The sequence below is a fragment of the Nomascus leucogenys genome, chromosome 7b, assembly GCF_006542625.1.
Source record: "Nomascus leucogenys isolate Asia chromosome 7b, Asia_NLE_v1, whole genome shotgun sequence".
In the NCBI taxonomy this organism is placed as follows: domain Eukaryota; kingdom Metazoa; phylum Chordata; class Mammalia; order Primates; family Hylobatidae; genus Nomascus; species Nomascus leucogenys.
The window spans coordinates 15624881-15631326 of record NC_044387.1 but is presented as its reverse complement, the minus strand read 5'-3'; the positions used below and the strand labels follow the sequence as shown (position 1 = coordinate 15631326).

Below are 6446 nucleotides of genomic sequence, written 5' to 3'. Positions count from 1 at the left end.
TTCTATCATATTTTCATAAACCATGATTTCCAAAAGTAATAAAGCCTATTCGAATAGACACATTTAAATAAAGTAAGATGCAGGCATAATTTAAAAATGAATGACATACATTTTGGGGGTATTGAGGGCATGCATTTTTAACCCTTTTTGAGAGTGTATGATCCAAAAATTTGTGAGCTATTGATTCAGAGGGCCAGACACACTAGTAACTTAATAGTCTTATTGTGAAGGTCAATGACAAAGACATGAACTAAGGGGCATTTGGAACCCAGCAAAGGGTCATTTCTTGGTTTTGCTCTGGGAGACATCAGCAGCATTAACATATAGCTTTTATTTACTTTTATTTTAAATACAGAATGTTCATGGGCCATCGGGAAAGCACATTTGCCTAACAATTTGAAAATGCCCACATTTTGGAATTGAGGTCTTTTTCCTGTATATAATGTTCTTTACTTTTTGCAACACATAGTTAATGCAAAAATAATATTTAACTAAGGGACAAAAATTCTTTCAGCTAGACTTCTTGGCTGGTCCCTTACCCAGCCTTTAAAATTTATTCCTGTCTCCCATTTTCTGTTTCTTTTATTTCCCCAGAAACAAAGGGGAAACTCTTTGCCATCCATCTGTGTAAGGGACACCTGATAACACATTAGGCAGTCACTCTCTTATTTCAGGGAGAGGAGAGGACAATAAACTAGAAAATAGAATTGCCATGTGAAATAGTGCTGATGCATCTTTTCCTTACACTTTGCAAAGGTTGTAAGGTACTAAAATCATGGATTTTTAGCCCAGGGAGAAATCATCTGATCTAGTCTCCTTATTTTAAAGATGAGGAAATTTAGTCTCAGAGAGTTTTAGTGGCTTAGCCATAGAACCATCAGTTTGATGTAGCTCAGGGATTATAGTCTAACACTTTCACTTACAACTGGGGACACTCAAGCTCAACAAATTAAGGGACTTTTCTAAGATTACACAGCGAGATGGGGGATTTGAGAGGAGAACCCGGTGTTTGGACACTCAGAACCCTATGCTGGACTGACAGCCCCTTAATCAGGTAAGATAGTTCTGTCAAAAGAAAAGAGGGCTGAGGAGAGGTAGAATGGTGAGATCCATCAGGTCATCAAGTCTCAGTTCGCATTTCCTCATTGTATGAAAAAGAATCTGGCTGGCCTTTATCTCACCGTACCTGGGAGGTAACCTCTAGGCCCTTGAAATTTCCCCAGTGATAGCAGCGTCTGTTACTCATGGTGGGCCCTTCAGACTACATCTGATACTTTTTGCTAAGAGGTCCTGTTCCTGTCTTATGTCTCTTAACATAATGTCCTTCAGCTCCATCCATGTTGCAGTGAGTGACAGGATTTCAGTCTTTTTTATGGCTGAGAGTATTCTTTTTTTTTTTTTTTCCCAGATGGAGTCTCGCTCTGTTGCCCAGGCTGGAGTACAGTGGCGCGATCTCAGCTCACTGCAACCTCCGCCTCCCAGGTTCAAGCGATTCTCCTGCCTCAGCCTCCTGAGTAGCTGGGACTCCAGGCACCTACCACCACGCCCAGCTAATTTTTGTATTCTTAGTAGAGACGGGTTTCACCATGTTGGCCAGGCTGGTCTGGAACTCCTGACCTTGTGATCCCCCCGTCTTGGCCTCCCAAAGTGCTGGGATAACAGGCATGAGCTGCTGCGCCTGCTCTGGCTGATAGTATTCTATTGTCTTTATCCATTCCTCCATTGCTGGACACCAAGGTTGGACACTTTGGCTATTGTGAATAAAGCTGCAATAAACATGGAGGAACAGATGTCTCTTTGATATACTTATTTCCTGTCCTTTGAATAAATACCCAGTAGTGGGATTGCTGGGTCATATGGTAGTTCTATTTGTAGTTTTTTGTGGAACCTCCATAGTATTCCCCTTAGATAAATGTTTGAGATGATGGATATGCCAATCTTGATCTGATCGCTATGAATTTTTTGTATGACAACATCACTATGCACCCCATAAATATGTACAATTATTACATGTCCATTAAAAAATTTTTTTTTTTCAGTTCCAGTGAGTTCCCCTGGTTGGCAGTTTCCCACACTGAAGTGAGAAGGTTACATCTCTGGGGATGACAGAAGCTTCAAGTGGGGAACTTTCCTAGACCTTACCCTGTGATTCTCCCTTTGGCTGGTTTTGATTTGTATCTTTTGGCTAAAGGAGCATTGTAATAATAAGTACAGCACTTTCCTGAGTTCTATGAGTTATTCTAGTGACATTACATCTGAAGAGGTAGTGGGAGCCTCTGAGTTTGCAGCCAGCTGGTCAGAAGGGAGTGGGACCTGGGAGCGCTGGAACCTGTGGCTGCTGTCCAAAGTGAGGAGAGTTTTGTGGAGGGTGGTGCAGGTAACCTGCAAAGTTTGCTTAACCTTGCATATTTGGCTTTAGAAGTCATTGGACTCGTGTTCCTAAGATTCTAAAACTTTGGGGAGTAAGGGCAGAAATGAGTTTGAAAATACAAAGGTTAAAACCATGAGATATTTTGCTTTACTTTCTCCACAGAAACTCACTTTTTCTAAACTCTAGCCTTTACCGCCTCACGCCAGCTGCACTCACAATAGTTTCCCAAGGCTCCCAGCCATGACCTGTTCTTTGAAACATCCCAGTGCAGAACATAACACAGACTTGTTTTGTTTTGTTTTCTGCTGGGGCAAGATTGATTATTTAGAAAGCAAGATAAAAATATTTCAGTAACTTCTCTCACGTAGACAAAAAAGCAAGCCAGCCAGCCAGCAAACAAGCAAAAAAAAAAAAAAAAAAAAAAAATCACCTAATTTCTTATCTTGGGTAACTGCTGGTTTGCTTTTTGCCAAACAAATTCAGGGATTACTTGAATGCTGGGTTGAGTTCACAGCCAGGTTGTCTGGCACTCCCCTCTTCAGGAAATCAGGCTTATCCTGCTTTAATTACCTCTTTGGAACAGGCAATTTTTGTGCCCAGACATGAATTCTGGAAGACAGAGAGAATGGAATCACTCAAGATAAGCCGAACTAGGATGTTGAAGGCAGGAAAGTGCAGGCATGTAGCAAGAACCAAGTTTTACAGGAAACTAAAGGTTAATATTATTGTCACTGTTGTTAGTTTTGTTTTACTTTGTTTTGTTTTATTGTATTTGATTTTTTTTTTTTTTTTTTTTTTTGAGACAGAGTCTCACTCTTCTTGCCCAGGCTGGAGTGAAGTGGCATACTCTAGGCTCACTGCAACCTCCTCCTCCCGGGTTCAAGGAATTCTTGTGCCTCAGCCTCCTGAGTAGCTGGGATTACAAGTGCGTGCCACACACCCGGCTAATTTTTGTATTGTTAGTAGAGACGGGGTTTCACCATGTTGGCCAGGCTGGTTTGGAACTTGCGACCTGAGGTGATCCGCCCACCTGCCAAAGTGCTGGGATTACAGGCGTGAGCCGCCGTATTTTTTTTTCCTAACTTTAGATGGGAGTCTTGTCATCAAAAATAAATACAATTGCATGGCAATTGCATGGAGCTGCTTAAAATCTGAAAACTAAAAATAGGAAGGCAGGGGCTAAAAAGTTATTTTAAGAACCAACCCCTCGCCCCCCCGCCGCCTCCCAACCACAGTCACTCCTGGGCTCAGCAGGGAGCAGGAAGCAGGAAGCACGTTTGGTTACGCCATCTTGGAATAAGAAGCCATGGCTGGATGGATCGGATCCCCTTACGGTGCATGTGGAGCTGAACTTGAACATGACGCCAGCGCTGGGGGAGGAGGGAGGGAGGGAGGGGGGTTGCGGGGGAGACGCCGCCCTCACTGCTGCAGCTCCTTCATTCTGTTGAGGGCACTGCCGGCGCTGAACCACTCGATGGCTCCGTCTCGTTGGTTGAAGGTGTGGTTCAGGAGGACGATCACCTGGGGTGCTTGATGATGTACTTCAGGGGCTTGTCAGGGGCAAGCCCTTCAGGCTCTGAATGGTCAGCTTGTCCACAAGGTTAATCTTGTTGTCAGCTGGGTCAGCGAAGGTCAGGGGCAGCAGGCCCTGCCTCCTCAGGTTGGTCTCGTGGATCCTGGCAAAGCTCTTGGTGATGATGGCCCAGCCCCCTGGGGTGGCGAGGCTCCAGCGCGGCCTGCTCCCAGCTTGAGCCCTCGCCATAGTTCTCATCCCTATTCACCACCAAACTGATGCCATGTTTCTTGTAGTAGCGGGCAGTGTCAGGGAAGGGGCCAAACTCATGGGTGACGGCAACGTGCACGGAGTGGGCCTTGCTGTTTTCAATGTTGATGGCAGCACTGAGCAAGTTGTTGTAGATGTTGTCCAAGTGCCCACGGAACTTGAGCCAGAGGCCAGCAGCCGAGATGTGGTCAGTGGTATCCCGTGCGGGGGTGCTGGTAGGTGTCCTGCCCCGAGCCAAGCTCCGCTTGGGGAAGCTCATCTGCATCCGGAGCCTCCAGCTTGAACTTCTTGCCATCTTTGCCTGTCAGGTAGTCGGTCTCTGGGTTGAACTTGAGGGTTCCCGCACTGGCCAGGGCTGTGACAGTCTCTGGGGACGTGATGAAGGCATGGGTCTCGGGATTCGTGTCATCGTGGCCCGTGAAGTTCCTGTTGTAGGAGGTGACAATTATGTTCTTCTCCCGCTTCTTGATGTCCTTTCTGTCCGACTGGCCAATGCAAGGGCCACAAGCATTGGCCAGGACGATGCTGCCCACATCCCTCAAGGTCTGTCCATAGCCATCCCGCTCAGTGGAGACACGGATGTGCTCAGAGCATGGAGTGATAGTGAACTGGGACTTGCACTTGAGGCCATGGGCCAGTGCCTGCTTGACCACAGCTGCTAAGCGCCCCATATCTTCATAGCTTAAATTGGTGCAGCTGCCAATCAGACCCACTCAGATGTCCAGAGGCCATTCTTCCTTCTTTGCCACCTTGCCAACTTCTACCACCGGGTGAGCCAGGTCAGGGGTGAAGGGCCCATTGATGTGCAGCTTCAGTTCACTGAGGTTAACTTCAATTAGTTGGTCATAATGGCAGCCAGGGTCAGGCACCAAGTGATCCTTGAATTCATCAGCTAGATTGGCAATGTATGCCCAGCAGGTCTTGCTCAGGTACTTCTTCATCCTGAGGTTGTGAGAGAACACGGAAGTGGTGGCCCCAATTTCTGCACCCATGTTGCAGACTGTCGCCATGCCAGTGCAGGAGATGGAGTCTACACCAGGCCTGTGGTATTCCATGATTGCACCTGTGCCACCTTTCACTGTGAGGATGCCTGCCACCTTCAGGATCTCATCTTTGGGTGAGGTCCAACCGGAGAGGGAGCCCATCACCTTCACACCAATCACCTTGGGTCACTTCAGCTCCCAGGGGATCCCAGTCATGATATCCACAGCTCAGCACCCCCAACTCCAATGCAGATGCCCTGCAGGCTGCCACCACTGGGGGTGTGGGAGTCAGTGTCAATCAGAAGAACCCCAGGGTATTCACGGTTTTCCAGAATAATCTGGTGAATGATTCCAGATCCAGGCTTCCAGAAGCCCATGCCATATTTGACACTTCCAGTTGCCAGGAAATTATAAACTTTGTGGTTGATGTCCTTGGGCCGGTGCAGGTCTTTCTCACTCCCGAGCTGGGCCTCAATCAGATGGTCACAGTGGATGGTGGACGGCACAGTCACCTTGGGAGCCTGCTGCTGATGAACTGCAGCATGGCCATCTGGGCCGTTGCATCCTGCATGGCCACACTGTCTGACCGCTGCTGCAGGTACGTCTTGCTCCACTCGATTTCCTGGCTGGCAGGGTCATCCAGGTGTCCATACACGATCTTCTCCGAGAGGGTCAGAGGCCAGTTAAATTGTTTGCGAACAATGTTAATGTTCTCTAGCAGGTCATAGTGGATGTACTTGGGCTCAAAGTGGCTCATCGCCACCTTGGCCTGTTGGCACAGGACTGAGGTCACATGGTACTGCTGCACACCCAGAGCTTTCTACAGCCAGGTAACCAGTAGGCTGTAGAGCGCCATTTTGTGCACAAAGATGGGGTTGTGTTGACAAAGATGGGGTCGTGTCTGTGTTTGTTTTACAAGAGAATATATTGTAACTACAAGGTCTGGAAAATGCAGTAAGAAAATGGGGCAAAGATGCTTCTAGCATCTGGAAGAGGGTAAATCTCTGGAATTAGGCACTCAGCCAGCACCCAGTCTGACTTCATCACCCTCTTTCAGCTAGATTTGCTGAGCTCTTCCCTGGCAGGCCAAACCCACGGGAGCAGACGGCACCTTGGGAGCTTGATCTCTTCCAACTCTCAGGGCATGGGAGTCGTTCTGCTGCTCTTGTCTCACAGCAGGAGTACCTGAAGTGAACCCTGGCCCTTTTGTTGGGGGGTGGTTAACTAGACTTGTTCTTACAGAAAATAATGGGGTGATAGGGGAGATTCTCTTCTTCACAATTTATGTCAGATGTAACCCTCTACTCTG

At 47.3% G+C, this 6446-nt stretch overlaps 1 pseudogene; it reads right to left on the bottom strand.

Moving 5' to 3' along the window:
* Positions 1–3790: 3790 nt before the first annotated feature.
* LOC100585724 lies at positions 3791–5993 on the bottom strand (annotated as a pseudogene).
* Positions 5994–6446: the final 453 nt, after the last annotated feature.